This window comes from Drosophila tropicalis, unplaced genomic scaffold (assembly GCF_018151085.1).
Source record: "Drosophila tropicalis isolate 14030-0801.00 unplaced genomic scaffold, ASM1815108v1 contig_1190, whole genome shotgun sequence".
Lineage (NCBI taxonomy): Eukaryota > Metazoa > Arthropoda > Insecta > Diptera > Drosophilidae > Drosophila > Drosophila tropicalis.
This window is the reverse complement of record NW_027172561.1, coordinates 1,314,004-1,328,790: the sequence shown is the minus strand read 5'-3', so window position 1 is coordinate 1,328,790 and position 14,787 is coordinate 1,314,004.

Below are 14,787 nucleotides of genomic sequence, written 5' to 3'. Positions count from 1 at the left end.
CGTGCTCTTGGAAGACCAAAAAACAACGTTACGAAAAGACAAAAAGCTAAAACTAAAACCCAAAACGAAGGCTTCTCCAAATATGGCTGGGCAGGCAGCGCGAAAGAGAAAGGCAGAGGGAGAGGGTCAAGAGAACGCGCGCTTGAACGTTAGTGATCTCTACGTGATTTTGTTTTTTTTTACTTTGTAAATTTTGTTTTTTTTTTTTCCAAGTTTGTTTTTTTGGCTATAGAACAATTATTGCATGCCCTATATGAAGGAAGCATAACAAGTGTCAGAAAAACAATAAGCAAAATAACAACAACGACCAAAAAGAACGAAATCGAAACCTAAAGTACCCAAAAAGTAAAGTAACTTAAACGCGGCACAAACTGACCAACAGCAACTACCAAAAATGAACCAACCAGCAAAACCAAGCAAGCAATCATCACACAGACATATACACATACACATACATGCACAGAGAAAGAGAGTGAGCCCCACACAAATTCCAAGATAAGATATAGATTTAAGTGTTTATTGTTTAAATACATCTACAATTTAGGTTCTACATATATATCTATACCTATATGTACATACATATACATAGGTATTATGTGTACCCCTCATTGGTAACTACTTTTTCTCAAATTCCATAAAATGATATATGTTTAGCTCTTATGCTGATCGTTTTGTGATTATCAGAGAGGATAAGCTCAACCCATAGACACTTGAGAAACTTGTCATAAATTTAATTTAATTTCCATGATTGGACTTCCCCTTATGGGGCCCACATGTACTTAAATACATCCATATACCCTTCAATGAGTTGGCCCCTTTGCCTTCTTTTCGTACAGAACATGTAACCAGTTAGATTGCCGACGTTGATTTTAGTTTAGTTTTGCAATGTATTGCGTAAAATACACAGCATTGAATTATTTTTAAGCTTTGTACTTATTAGCTACTAGTCAGTACGTTAGTTAATTGAAAACCGCTTACAAACTAATAGAAAACTAAGACATAAGCAATGTGTGTAACTTGTTTCAAAGCTAGCCAAGGCTAAAAGTCCAAAAGTAAGAATAAAAAGTTCGTTTCTTAAATACGTTTGAAAAGCGCCATTCGAAATTAACGTCTACCAAACTTGCTATTGCAGTTTTTAATTTTGTGTAGAAGTTTCAAAAATCTATTCCATAATGTTGTCATAAATTGGAAAGAAGACAAAATTTAACAAATTTCATGATAATATGAGAAAATTTTCCTGAAAAGAATGAAGGAATTTTGTAATGAAAATTAACATCTTTATACAATTGTTTTTATGTATTTCTGATTGAAAGGCAGAAATGTATGTATACAGAAAAGAAAGATAGAGAGAGGGGCAAAAAGTAAGAAGGATATTTCTAATGATATTGCAATTGATTACTGAAGTTTCAACAAAACTTTAATTGGCCAAACATTGCGCGCATTTCATTTCAGTATTTAAACATTCATTCAACCCCGAGGCACAAATTTCAATTCCCTTGGCTCATATGATTGAGCGCCGTTTGGTCGGACTGTTTGGGCCCAATCCTTTCTTTGTGTTTCGACCGACCTCCGCGTTCCAATGGGCTGGTTCTTTTTGGCTGCTGTTATTACATGTTCGTTTTTTTTTTTTTTTTTTGCCATTCCCAAGACCTTCGAATCTTGCTTGTTGCAATGTCAAAAACCTTTTTCGTCGGCAGTTTGACAAAAACAAGAAAAAACTTACACACACACACACACACACACACACACACAGAGAGAGAACAACAAGGAAAAACAAAAAGAAACAAAAAATGTAGCATATACGAAAAATGCAAGCAAATATTGTGCTCGAAGAAGACTTTCGAAAAAGTGCAACGCGCAGTTTCTCGAGTTAATGGCGCAAACAATAAAACTGCAGCAAAACTGCGGCAATGCGGCGGCGGCATCATCATCATCATCAGCGGCAACAGCAACAGCAACAACAGCAACAGCAATAGCGGCAGCAAGTTGCTCCAATCCTTAGCAATTGCAGCAGCACGCACATCGAGTCGTCGAGTATTTCTCTTTATTTTTCTTCTTCTTTTTTTTTTTTTTTGTATTTTTGGGTTTTCAGACGGACGGGAACATAAGGAAAAGATATGCACTTTATAGATACGACTGACTGGGCCGGCTGCTGCAACCAGCAATGCCAAACCCAACTGATATGGACAAGGAGAATGCATACAACTATATTTCTGTGCTAGGCAAACCCCCCTTGTCCACCCCCCAACCGCCTACCCCCGCCGGCCGTACACCGATAAGTAGAGGAATCAAATAAAACGATGAAAAAGAATATATACATTCATACAATATGAAATGAAGGAAAGAAAGAAACAAAAAATAAAAACATATAACCCACAATCGCACACAGAAAAACCACGCCACAGGCCACACTGATATATATACATATGTACATATATATTCATATACATATATGTATTTATTATCAACTCAGTAAAAGGAAAAGGGTGAGGGGGCTACGAGAGACTCACTCACACACGAAAAAAAAATGTATATACTTTTTTATCGTCCGAAATGGTTAAAGGGTCTGGCGAATGGAAATGGTTTCCTTGTAACTCAAAACTGTGAACCTCATGCAATTCTCGCAGCATCGTCAGCAGCAATTTTCCACCCAAAACTAAATGTCCTCCGCAAAACGATCAACAGATACCCTATACTCTAGGCGAAGCTTCTCCCCTTCCAATCAACTTTACACAGAGGCATAAGCAAAAGCAAAAGATGTTCCTCTTTGTTCCTCAACCTTGGGTGCCGACTTTTCATTTTCATTTTTTAGTCTTTAGTTTCATAAATGTTTCAAGTACTGCAAGGACTTAGATTCTGTTACAACTGAAACTAATTCAGCTCTTTGAGCTTAGCAGTCCTATACATTCCATTTAGCTTACAATCTTGTAATGAAAAGAAACAGTTTTATTGTTAAAAAGGACATTTGACCAATTTTATAATTGCAAAGAACTAAAAAGGACACTGGAGTGTCGATATAAAAAGTATGATAAATCTTAAGAATAAGAATTTGAGTAGAAACAAATCGTACAAAGCTCTAATATATTCTACTCTAATCCTAATTCCTCGTAGAGAACCACTCGAACTTTAGTTTCAAGCCCAGACTTAGGTAACGTTTCCCCAACCCATAAAGACAGTTCCATCGGGGATAATATAAAGGATTCTGCCGTATTTTAAATCCACAAAAGCTTCTCCTGGAAGGAAAATCCCTTTGGACTAAAGTCGCCAATATTCGTAGAACCTGGCTAAAAACTAGACCATTTTTTGTTGGTTTCATACTGTTGACCAGCCGACATATACTCTGCCTTAACCTTTGGGTTATAGAGTAAAAAAACAGAAGAAGAAGAAGAAGAAAAATAAAATATATATAATAACAATTTCAGTTGATTTCTTTCCTTTTTTTCTCGTTTTTTCTTCCTTTGGCATATTTGCTGCTGTCAGTTAAGGGGGGGTAACTGGTCAGGCGACCAACATGGAGGGGTAAGCGGAGGTAGCATTGCATTTTCTTGTGACTGTCGCTGTTATTGTAGTTGTTGTTGTCCATTTTAACGCTTTAAATTCTTTTGGGGCTGCTGCAGCAGTTAATTTAATTTCAGCTCATAAATCAAAACTGTGCCGAGCAAAATGTTTGCTTTTGACGCGGCGTTTTTGTCGCCAGAAATGAAGGAAAAGAAAAGAAAAAAAAGTCATACATACTCCAGCGGAAAGAGAGTCTCAAGAAAAACTCGAATAAGAGGAGACCGGGTGGCGAACAGGAGAGATGAGGAGATGGCAACCGAGGCGGGAGTGAAGCTGTTAAGTTAGTCAACTTTACAGCCGCCTGACGTTTGACAAACAATGGCAGCAACAACAACAACAACAACAACAACCAACAAACCATTCAGCCAACCCGCCATCCAGCCAGATCAGACAGAAAGCTCTGAGGCTTAACTTGGTCAACTTGTAAACAGAGCAAGAGACAGGCCAAACAGGCAAGCTGCTTTTTCGACACTAAAGTAGAAGGAGGAGGACTTGGGAACAAAGATGATGATGATGACGATGACGATGATGATGAAGGCGGGGTGCTTGAGGAGAAGGAGAAACGAGATAGAAGGTAATGCTAGTGATAGTTACTCGATGATTTTTTAAGAATTTGTTTTTGTTTATTATTCTCTCAGATAAGAAAACTGTATTATATGTGTTACGTATGTGACCCATCTCTAAGAAGCTGTTATCGTCGGACTGTTAAAAGGTCTGTTAACAGCTGCACTTCTCAGTCGTTCTACTAATTGCTTCGGAACAACATCGGACTTCCCTGCTACAACTACGAGGGACTTCTACTACTACTACTACTACTACAGCTACAAGGGATTACTACTACAACTACGAGGGATTGCTACTACCGCGACTACTACTACAGCTACGAGGGACTTCTACTACTGGACTTCTACTTCTACTACTATAACTACAACTACTACATATCCAGATTTCTATATATACATAAGTTTGCACAAACACAAAAATATGACAAGCATTTTAAAGATTTAATAAAAGAAATGTATGTTGGGCCATAAGATATTTGACTTATCGTTTAGCCCATCCCATGTTTAACCCGCAACGGCAGCAGCGGACAGAGGCCCAACCCAGATTGAAATGAAGCTCAGCTCAACTCAAATCAACTCAGTTCAGCTTAGCTCATTGAAAAGCGTGACAGTAAATAGTAAACTAAATGACAAGTACTCACAATAGTTAGATAGATAGCCAGGGATAGTTGGGCGGATGACATAGATACACACACACACACCACACACCATGCACACACATTATGTAGACAACAAATAGGCTGGGTGTGTGTGGATACTTATGCCAAAATGTTCATAATGAAAACGCAGACTTGAAGCTCGTTAAATGCCAATCGCCCGAATGCCGAATACACGTAACTACTCTTTGCATACTCTGACTCAGAGACTAACTGACTGACTGACTGGGTGACTGACAGTGACTTGAGGCGAACATCAGCGGCAAACTTCTATAAAAACAAACAAAAATATACACAAAAACAAAATCAAACTATCTTTGGCACAGCCGAACCCTTAATATATGTACCTCACTCTGTTCGCTTCTAGTTCGCTAGGTCCTCAATTAATTTTTCTTATCCCCAGGTAATTCCTCTCGGTGATCGGTGACTTTAACTTGTGTTCTGTGTCTCCCATCTTATTGAAATTTGGGAATATGATGTTTTTGCAAACTAAACTATCTCAATGCTTGATAAAATAAGGATACTGAAACAAGTTTATACTTTATCTTCAAAGGCAATCAAAAGCTTAAATGCAATATTCATTCCAATAGATTTCAAATTTCAGGTTTAAAGATGATTCGCTTAGACGGACAGACGAAGGGTCATGGGATCAGAAAGATCTCCTTCAGTGCGTGACAAACATTTGACAAAGGGTACAAAAACCAAAAGGCAAATAAGTTATAAAAAGGTTAAAAGTCGAATGATGCGAAACTTAGATATATAGTTGATCTGTCTACCATTACAAATCTCACTTATAAGTTGAAACAAAACAAAAGCTTTAATCACTAACAATTGCTTAACGTTATAGTCTTTGTCAATTTCAAATCGGCCGTATAAAAGGCAAAATTGTATTTTTTACTATTATCAATTTCTATTTTCTAGAATTATTATTATTGTTTTTTATACTCTATAATAATCACTTACACATTTTAGTTTATATAAACTTGGGAGAGATCATTTCAATAAACGTGGCTAACAAATTGCAATAAGATATTTAATAGCCTAATAAAATATCAGCTGGAAACATTTGCTATGGTTAAACGACAACTAAGTTTTCAATAAGTTCTAATAGACATCAGAAGAGGGTGAATAACAAAAACCAATTGTTGATATACAAATTTTTATCCCATTTTCGTACCACACCTCAACACACGAAAAAAAGAAATGAAAAATAAAACGTTGCAATTCTCATTCCCGTGCAATTCCATTCCGGCTAACTTTTGGCCAAAAGTTTAATTAAAGTTTATGTGAAAATTGTGTGGTTTACCTTCGTTTCATTTGTGCGAAATTGGGGACAATGGCAACGCCCATGATGATTAGTTTTAACCAAGCTCCTTTAAGTAACTACATACATACATATGTATGTATGTATATACATATGTAGGTATATAGTACATACTTGGGTTAGTGCCCAACCCACTTTCATTTATACAAATGCTGACCCATATCAGCAGAAAATATGCTAATTGCTACTAGACCCCGATGACGGATAGACGAATGGAGGGGGTGGAGCAGGGGAGAGACCATTTTGTGTCATGACCAGTCAAAAGGTAGGGAGAGAGTCAACCAGTTGGCGGCAGTCAGTCAGTCAGTCATTCAGTCAGTTAGTCCCCTGTGTCTATATGCGGTCAAGGCTAATGGGTAGAAAAAGGTTTTGAGCCCTCTACTAATATGTTTATATGTATGTACATACATATAACTGACAGTTCACGTATGTATATGTTTGGTATTTAGTATATATCAAGAAGTACTTACCCATATACATACATTTACGTACATACATATGCCTTAGATACGACTACGAGAGTCTGTAATAAATCAGCCACGTGCAATAGAGTGATTCAGCTTGCTGGAAGTCGTGCATTGAGATTTTTTTTTCTTGTTGTTTTCCTTTCTTCTATTATTTTATATATACTTTTATGTAATTAACGCTGACGTCAGCGCCAAGGCAGTAATTCGAAATAAGGGGGGAATTAAATGTATATACAAGAATCAATTTTCCATCGATTAAGTTAGATACGATATGGAGATAGATTATAGAGAGCGCCGCGGGCTACTAACTGATTGTCACGTCGGAAGTTTGACTCAACCTTAGTGATAATGGGATGGCCAAGGGGCGGTTGAGGAGGGATTGAGGAGAAACAAGTTAGCCCGCCCATCTCATGACCCACACCACCGGCACAACAACAAAACCAAATGTGGTGTACACCTATGATCTAAACAAGTCATTTTCAAAACGATTTTGTGTTATTCATTAAAATATTTAATTCTTTCGTTTTTTCTATTTTTGAGCCTTTTTTTGTTATTGTTTTTTTTTTTTGCTCCTACATTATTTCCCTGTCGGATTTGACTAGCCAAAGCCGAGCATTGTTTGCCGCCAACGAGCAATCGAGCAACCTAAGCTGATTTGCAGGCGAAACTATATACAAATACTTAGAGGAAGGTATTGAGGGGGTTTTTGTGGATGGATAGATAGATTTATATAGTAGGTAGGTAGGTAGATAGGCTGGGGCATTGTATTATGTCTCTAACGGTAAGCGGCGACATAAGCTTTGATGGATTTTGACATAAATATGAGTTGGAATTTCATGCGAGTGGCCAAGTTTGGTGCTTATCAGAGAGTCCCGTGTGCCATATAAGTGATCGACTTGAAACGAATCGTTCGATCGACGGATTGGATTGGATTCGATTGGCAGCCGGCAGCCAAACTGACGACCACAACGACATCGACAATGACGACGACGACTACGACGACTTTGTTGGCTAGGTTTGGCAGGCAAGAAAATAAAACCACAGACATTCGCCTCACCAAAAAAAGCGGGGCCTGGGCCTGGGCATGTCGCTTAGTCTCTCTGTTTGTTTGTCCGCCCGTCTGTCTTTCTGTCCCATCTGTCCATTTTGTCTGTCCATTTTGTCTGTCCACACACAATTTATGCTAATCCGTGTGCCATAATTTGTATAGTTGGTAGTGTTGCCAGGCCAGCTGATGAATTTTAGCTAGCATAGAGCGCGTGTTGAGCATTTTCAAGCAGCCTCGAATTCGTATAGTTGGCATCCCATTTGGGTTAAATGATTAATTTACATAAATATTTTTATGATTTGCCAACAAAAACAGTCAAAAAAAAAACACACACACACATACACACACATACACAAAAACAACAAAACAGAGCTACTCTAGCTGGCTTGGTATTGGCCTGGCCAGCTGCCAGGTCTTATGCAATCAGCCAGCAGTAGCAGCAGCACCAGCACCAGCACCACTAAAACACCATCCAGCACCACCACAAGTTGCGCCCCCTTTTCTCGACACGTGCCTTAACCCAGAGCAGTACTGGCAGCCATATCCAGCCTAAAGACAGACAGACAGACCGACCAACCGACCGACCAACCGACCGACCAACCAACCGACAGACAGACCAAGAGAGAGAACTAGCTCAAGCAACTGTAAAAGCTATTGGCCATTCTCGTGTCATCAACCTTTTGTCTTTGGCTAACAAAACAGATGACAGGCTTAGTCGAGCAGGAACAGGAACATTCACTGCTGGCACAGAGAACACACAGCATAGCATACACAGGACGTGCGTCACATGTGAGTTTCGACTCACAAATGCTCAAATGCCAATGAACCCACCATCCATGACAGGAGTTGGCCCCTGGCAGGAACCAGGAAGCAAAGTTCTGCAACAGGTGTCATTATCATTATTATCCATACAATTTACCTTCTATCATATTCAGTCATAAATGTATTCCAAGCTTCCATAGAAAACAAGACGACAACGGCAAGTCAATCCATTTCAATATTTGCAATTGGCATGGAAATTAATGCCACATTGAGCTACTGACGTCAGTCTAAAATTAACTACACAACTATCTACTATTTATAATAATTAAGATAAGCCAACTAAAGATAATCAATAAGGAAATAATTATTCGTGTTTTTTTAAATCCATTTGGAAAATGATTCGTTTTACATACATACATACATATGCTTTTAAAGGCAACGGAAGTCAAGAGATTTTAAGTGATAATCTACTTATTCCTGCATTAGATTTAGAACTAAAGACATTTGCCATTCAAACTCAGACAATGCAGGGAAAGAGAGTTTTCAAACTGAGTGAATATAGTCATGTCCGTCCGTCCGTTTGGTAATAATCAAGTTTACTTGGTCCTTATTTAGCTTTATATCGAGGAAGCGAACTGAAAAGGGACAGAGTAAAAGTTTACAGGTTATCTATACATTGAGACATACACAGAAAAACAGTTTGAAACGTCTGAAAATATTATGGCCAAAGTTAGCTTTATCAAAATACGACAAAAATAAATATCCCTTGAACTATTTATATTATACGTAAATCTTTTTAGTTAAAGTGATTTAAATTTGAAGTTAGTTAGAAAAAGTCATTAAGGTGAGAATTTTGTGGTCTTACTGATACTTAGTCTCAATCTTATTATTATATTTATACCCTTGCAGAGGGTATTATAAAATTGGTCAGATGTTTGTAACGCACTAAAGGAGACGTCTTCGACCCCATAAAGTATATATATTCTTGATCAGCATGAGAAGCTGTGTCGATATAGCCATGCCATGTAGGCGTTTTACTCAGCCATCTTAAAAGCTATTGGGGTGAAATTTGTTTTCTGTGATTTTTATTACCTGTATGAAAATCAATCATTAAGTATGAAAATCTTGAGGATCGGACCACTATATCATATAGTTCTATACGAAAAGTAGGTGAAGAAGTTGGAGTATCGCTATGAAATTCAAATATGTGTTTTATATTGGACATAAAAGCTCAGATCCTAAAATTTGATCTGATCGGATAAATAGAACACAAGTTACAGTCAATATAAATCGGCTCTGCTCCCAGTTCTGCCGGCAGCGCTGCCTGCTGTCTACTACGTCATTTGTCATCAACAGAGCACATGCATACACACACAGACGCAACTCTACAGTTTCGGACTAGAAAATTCACCGAGCATCGCGTTCTTCAGAGAATTCTTAAATTTGCTTACTAAGCTCAATAAATAAATTCATAAAAATCAATTTAAAAAATTGTGGAAAATTCAAAAAAACTTTCAACTTTGCCAAATTATACCAATTTTGGAAAGTGTTTTCTCTCTTCAATGCTTAATAATTTTATTCTAATTGTTAAGTTGTCAATAGAGAAAAAAACGCAAAGTATTCCAATATTTAAAAAGTATTTTCACACAATGCATAACTTAATTTTAATTTTTTGGACTAAAAAAGTTAAAACCAGAGAGGGTCGACCGCGTCGAAGTTTCTTAACCCTTGCAAGTTTGCCTCTTCTTATCTACATAAGTCAATGTAAAACCAGAGGGCCGGGGCTAACTTCGACCGCGTCAAAGTTTGTATAACCTTGCAACTTTTTGGTAACTCTTTCCTTACCTATTAGCCATCAATGTGGAAGAGCGTTTTATCTAAAAAGGCTTATGCTTGCGAAAGAATGGCCTACAATCATAGGAAATAACGAAGATATTGACCAAAGTCACTGTTTTCCACCGATCGTTCCTATGGGAGCTATATGATATAGTCACCCGATCTTTATCAAATTCGGCACAGTAGTTTATAGGCGTAATAAACTCTCTAATATTAAGTTTTAAGATAATAGCACAGAAATTAACGAAGTTATTGAGAAAAGTCACTGTTCGTGACTTTGGGGTTTGTATGGGAGCTATATGATATAGTGGTCCGATCCGGCTGAATCCGAGATATACAACCCCTGCAGTATATACAAGCCTACGTGCAAAATTTCAGCTCTGTAGCTCTTACGGTCTAGGAGCAGTTTGCATTGATCCAGACGGACGGACGGACATGGTTATTTGAACTCGTCTCGTCGTGCTGATCAAGAATATATATACTTTGTATGGTCGGAGATGCTTCGTTCTATGCGTTGCACACTTCTGACCAAAATTAATATACCCTTTTTGCAAGGGTATAAAAAGGTTTTACATACTTAAAAAGTCACAGCCAACAATCATAGGCTTACCGTTCCTACAGAAGATATGTATATGATATAGTCACCTGATCTTGATCGAATTCGGCACAGTCATTAACAGATATATTAAACTGACAAATGTTCCATTTTAAGGGTTTAAAAATTGAATTTCCCTAATTTTGTGATGAGTAGAAAATGCATTATTGGATACTTCTTGTGGTTGGCGTCTACTGTGTTGACTCCAAAGAAAAAACAACGAAAAACCAAAAAATAAAAAAGAGAAAAAAGAAGCCCCACCCGATTCTCGCTAAGGCAATCGATGTTGTTGTTGTTGCTGCTCTATACTTGTTGTGGTTGCCAGTTAATCTTCAGCTACTCAACCCTTTTTATGCAAATGTGGCTTTCAAGCAATTTAGAAAAAATACGAGTGAAAAATATACAACAACAACAACAACTCTAAGACGAAGCTGTATAAATTTTATATACATATATATATAAATATCTATGCATATATATATCGTGTATATATAAGTTCATATGTGTAAATTTGCATATTTCAGTCGTTCATAATCCAAGTCTTTCCTTAAGTTGAAGTCTTGGTTGGTAGAACTGTTGGGCGATGATGATGGTTGCTGGTGGTGGTGCTTGGGGGCTTCAATAAGCCGGGTAGCCGGGACTACTGCGGCAGCGGGCAACCAAGCAGCAACAACAACAACACTTGCGAGGCGTCGAACCATTTGAAATGCCACACCTAACTACAATTTCGGTTTTTATATATTTATAAATTTTTTGTTTTTTGCGCCTACTACCAAGTTTTACCATATTGCTCTTCATTAGTTTTTCTTCTACCTACTACTCAACCGATTAAAGCGATTGAAAGGAATGATGGGGGGAAGCGGAACGTAACTCTTCTTTCACAAGAATTTATATGTGGCATATAGCGGCACCCTACCCCCTACCCCCTACCCATTACTCCAACCCACCCCACCCCACAACACACGGCATATGTAATTAGCATTTTTGTTGAGTATTTAATTTGATTTTATTGAATTTGATATCAAATTGACAAGTTGCTGAACCACTTAGAATCGAGGTTTGTTTTATTCAGTCAACGGTTCCATAAATAATCGGCTGGTTTTTTTCTTCTTTCCTTCTTTCTTTCGGTTGTATTTGTATTTTCTACGTTTTCTGTTTTAATAGTTACCAGTTTAGATGATGAAAAAAACACGTGGCGGCGCCTCAAATGTCACCAATTTCTAACTGAATTTGTGAATTCAAGAATAAGAATCAGTCTACAAACGTAAAATTGGCATCCAAAATCGAGTCGACAATCGAGTCCAAAGTCAAGAGTATGGGAAAGTTATTGATACGAGCATCTGTGATAAAATGCCGCCTGTCGGCATCATCGCGCCTCTCTCATTATAAATCTATTCCATTCAAAGTCCGACGACTTTGTCGTAAAAAAAAAACAGACAAAAAAAATGTTCACAATTTCATTTATAATGTTTAATTAATTTTCGTCTTCTTTTTTTTTTTTTTGTGTTGGGGGTTTTTTTCTTTGTGATAGAGCGTCAGATGAGATGGCAATCTATGCAGATTTTAGTTGACCATAATAAAAATATCTATGCATCTCTATGACTAAGAAGGTAAGGTTCCTGCTATATAAAGGCAAACACAATCTTTACCCACAAATCTATAGTTAATGCTGTAGACCGTATTCTCTATACCCTTGCAAATAGGCAAACAAACTTATTTCTTTTCTATCATTTGACTACTTATTTTATTATTTACCACTTTTAGGCAATTATTGGATACATATATGAAAGATTTTCCTGCTTTCTTTTTGAGGAATAAGGGAAAAGTTATTGAGTAGCAATTGTCAAGATTTTCATAAAGTATCCTGGAAAATAAGTATCTTGTTTCTAAAAAAGCCATGAAAAACCCAAAATATACCATCAAAATATTTCAGTGCAGTTCTCGGTAGATGAGTTGTCTAAGTGGCATAGTCATTTAGGGAACTGAACCACGAGGATCCGGCTAGTGTATGGATCTAAGGCCAATGTAAGTCGAAGGCTATGATAATAAACTCAGATTGGTATCCTACGACTATATCCTTTACTGAAAATAAGATCGGTAAATTTAAGAATATTTTATTTAGTTTTTCTCTTTTTTGGAGAGTCCTCTGATGTGCTCATTAAAGTCATTAAAGTATCACCCGATGATCCGCCTTAAGCACTTATTATTGAACACGTCTAAACATTAAACTAACATTGGTTTAACTACAACAAAATGTCTATAATTAGTTGACAAATTCATGTAACCTTTAATCGACAAAGAGTATGGAAAGACAAAAAAAAATAAAAAGCAAAACAAAAGGGGAAAGAAAAAAACAGAAAACAAACAAAAAAAACTAATTAATTGTTCAATCAGATAACACTTTACTATGAAGACATTTGAAAAATTGATATTTAAATAAAATAAATTAATAAAAAATGCAAGCCTTATATATATTTATTTTTTAAATTTAGTATTATGGTCAATGTATTTGATTGTCTAATTTTGGCCAAGCAAAAAGAATAAGAAAACCTGGCATGGAAACAAGTCAGCAAAAATAAAGAGAAACCGAAAAAGTGTCAATTAAAAGGAACTTCCTTGTGCTACAGGGCATCTAAATTCGTTTATATGCAATCACAGATCTGTGAGCCATTTTGAAGAAACATAAGTTTTGGCATATGAGCGCACTAAATCACCTCCACAAACAGCGCGCATAGAAACAACATGACAACAAAATGAGCATTTCAACGAAAAAAAGTTTAGCAAGCCAGAACAACAGAAAATATACAGTGGAGAATTGGAGAGCATAGCCGATATTTGGATGCACTTCCCTCGATGGGCAACCGGTCGAAAGAGATTTAACATATTCTGATTGACAATGCAGAAACATGAGCTGAAAAACTTTTGGACAAGTTTGAAAATGGAGAAAAAGATGTCTAGGGATAAGTTTCATTCGCTCCAATCGAAAGGCAAAGTCCATACACCCGTTTAAGCATGAATGGTATTAAAAATAAAGAAAAAGAAGCAAAAGAAATAAATATCACCAACAAACGAAAACATTATTCATTTAAATGTCTATAAAAACTGCGGAAAATATATATAAAAATTATATAAAGATAATAATAAAAAATAAGCACAAACAAACAAACATACAAAGTCTAATATGAGCCAAAAAGATAACCGATTACGGAATACTCTTGCAAAACAAAATCAGGCTTAGCCAAGACTTCATTTTTTGAACACATTTTTTGTTTGAATTCTTAAAAATGGCTAAATGGCTATAAGCATCCCTCTGAAAAGATGCAACAAATATGCACTTAGTTTGCTCATCGAATCTATCTAGTCACAACTAAAAAGTAGAGCGTTTCCAATCTTTGTTTTTTACAATTTGAATATACCCTTATAATTCAGTATGGCCATAGAGTACAAAAAGTGTCACACACACGAAAAGAAGAAAAACCAAAAGGTACAGCGCCGAAGTTTGTATACCCTGGTAAATTGTTTTCTTTACTGTTCAGGAAAAAACGAATTACAAACTCAACAAGCTGCCAATTTTTCGTATGTTTACATGACAGCTTTATAATACAATTATCCCATTTTATGATAATTGGCAAGGTAATTCAGACAAATAAGTTTCTAAATAGCTACATTTCGACCAATCGTTCCTATCAATTACTTAAGAAATGAGATCTAAACATTTGATATAGTGAGCCTAACTTGATGAAATTTGGCACAATCATTGATAGATATTTTAAACTAAGAACTATTAATTTTCATAAGAAAAGCTTAGAAAATAACAAAGTTGTTGAGAAAAGTCATTGTTAGTGTAATTGTCTCGTCGTGCTGACCAAAAGTAATATACCCTTTTCGCAAGGGTATTCAAAAAATTGCATTGGCAGCAGCAACAGCAACGCGACAAGGCGGTTATTGTTCTGTGTATTATTTAGTTAATTTTTATTC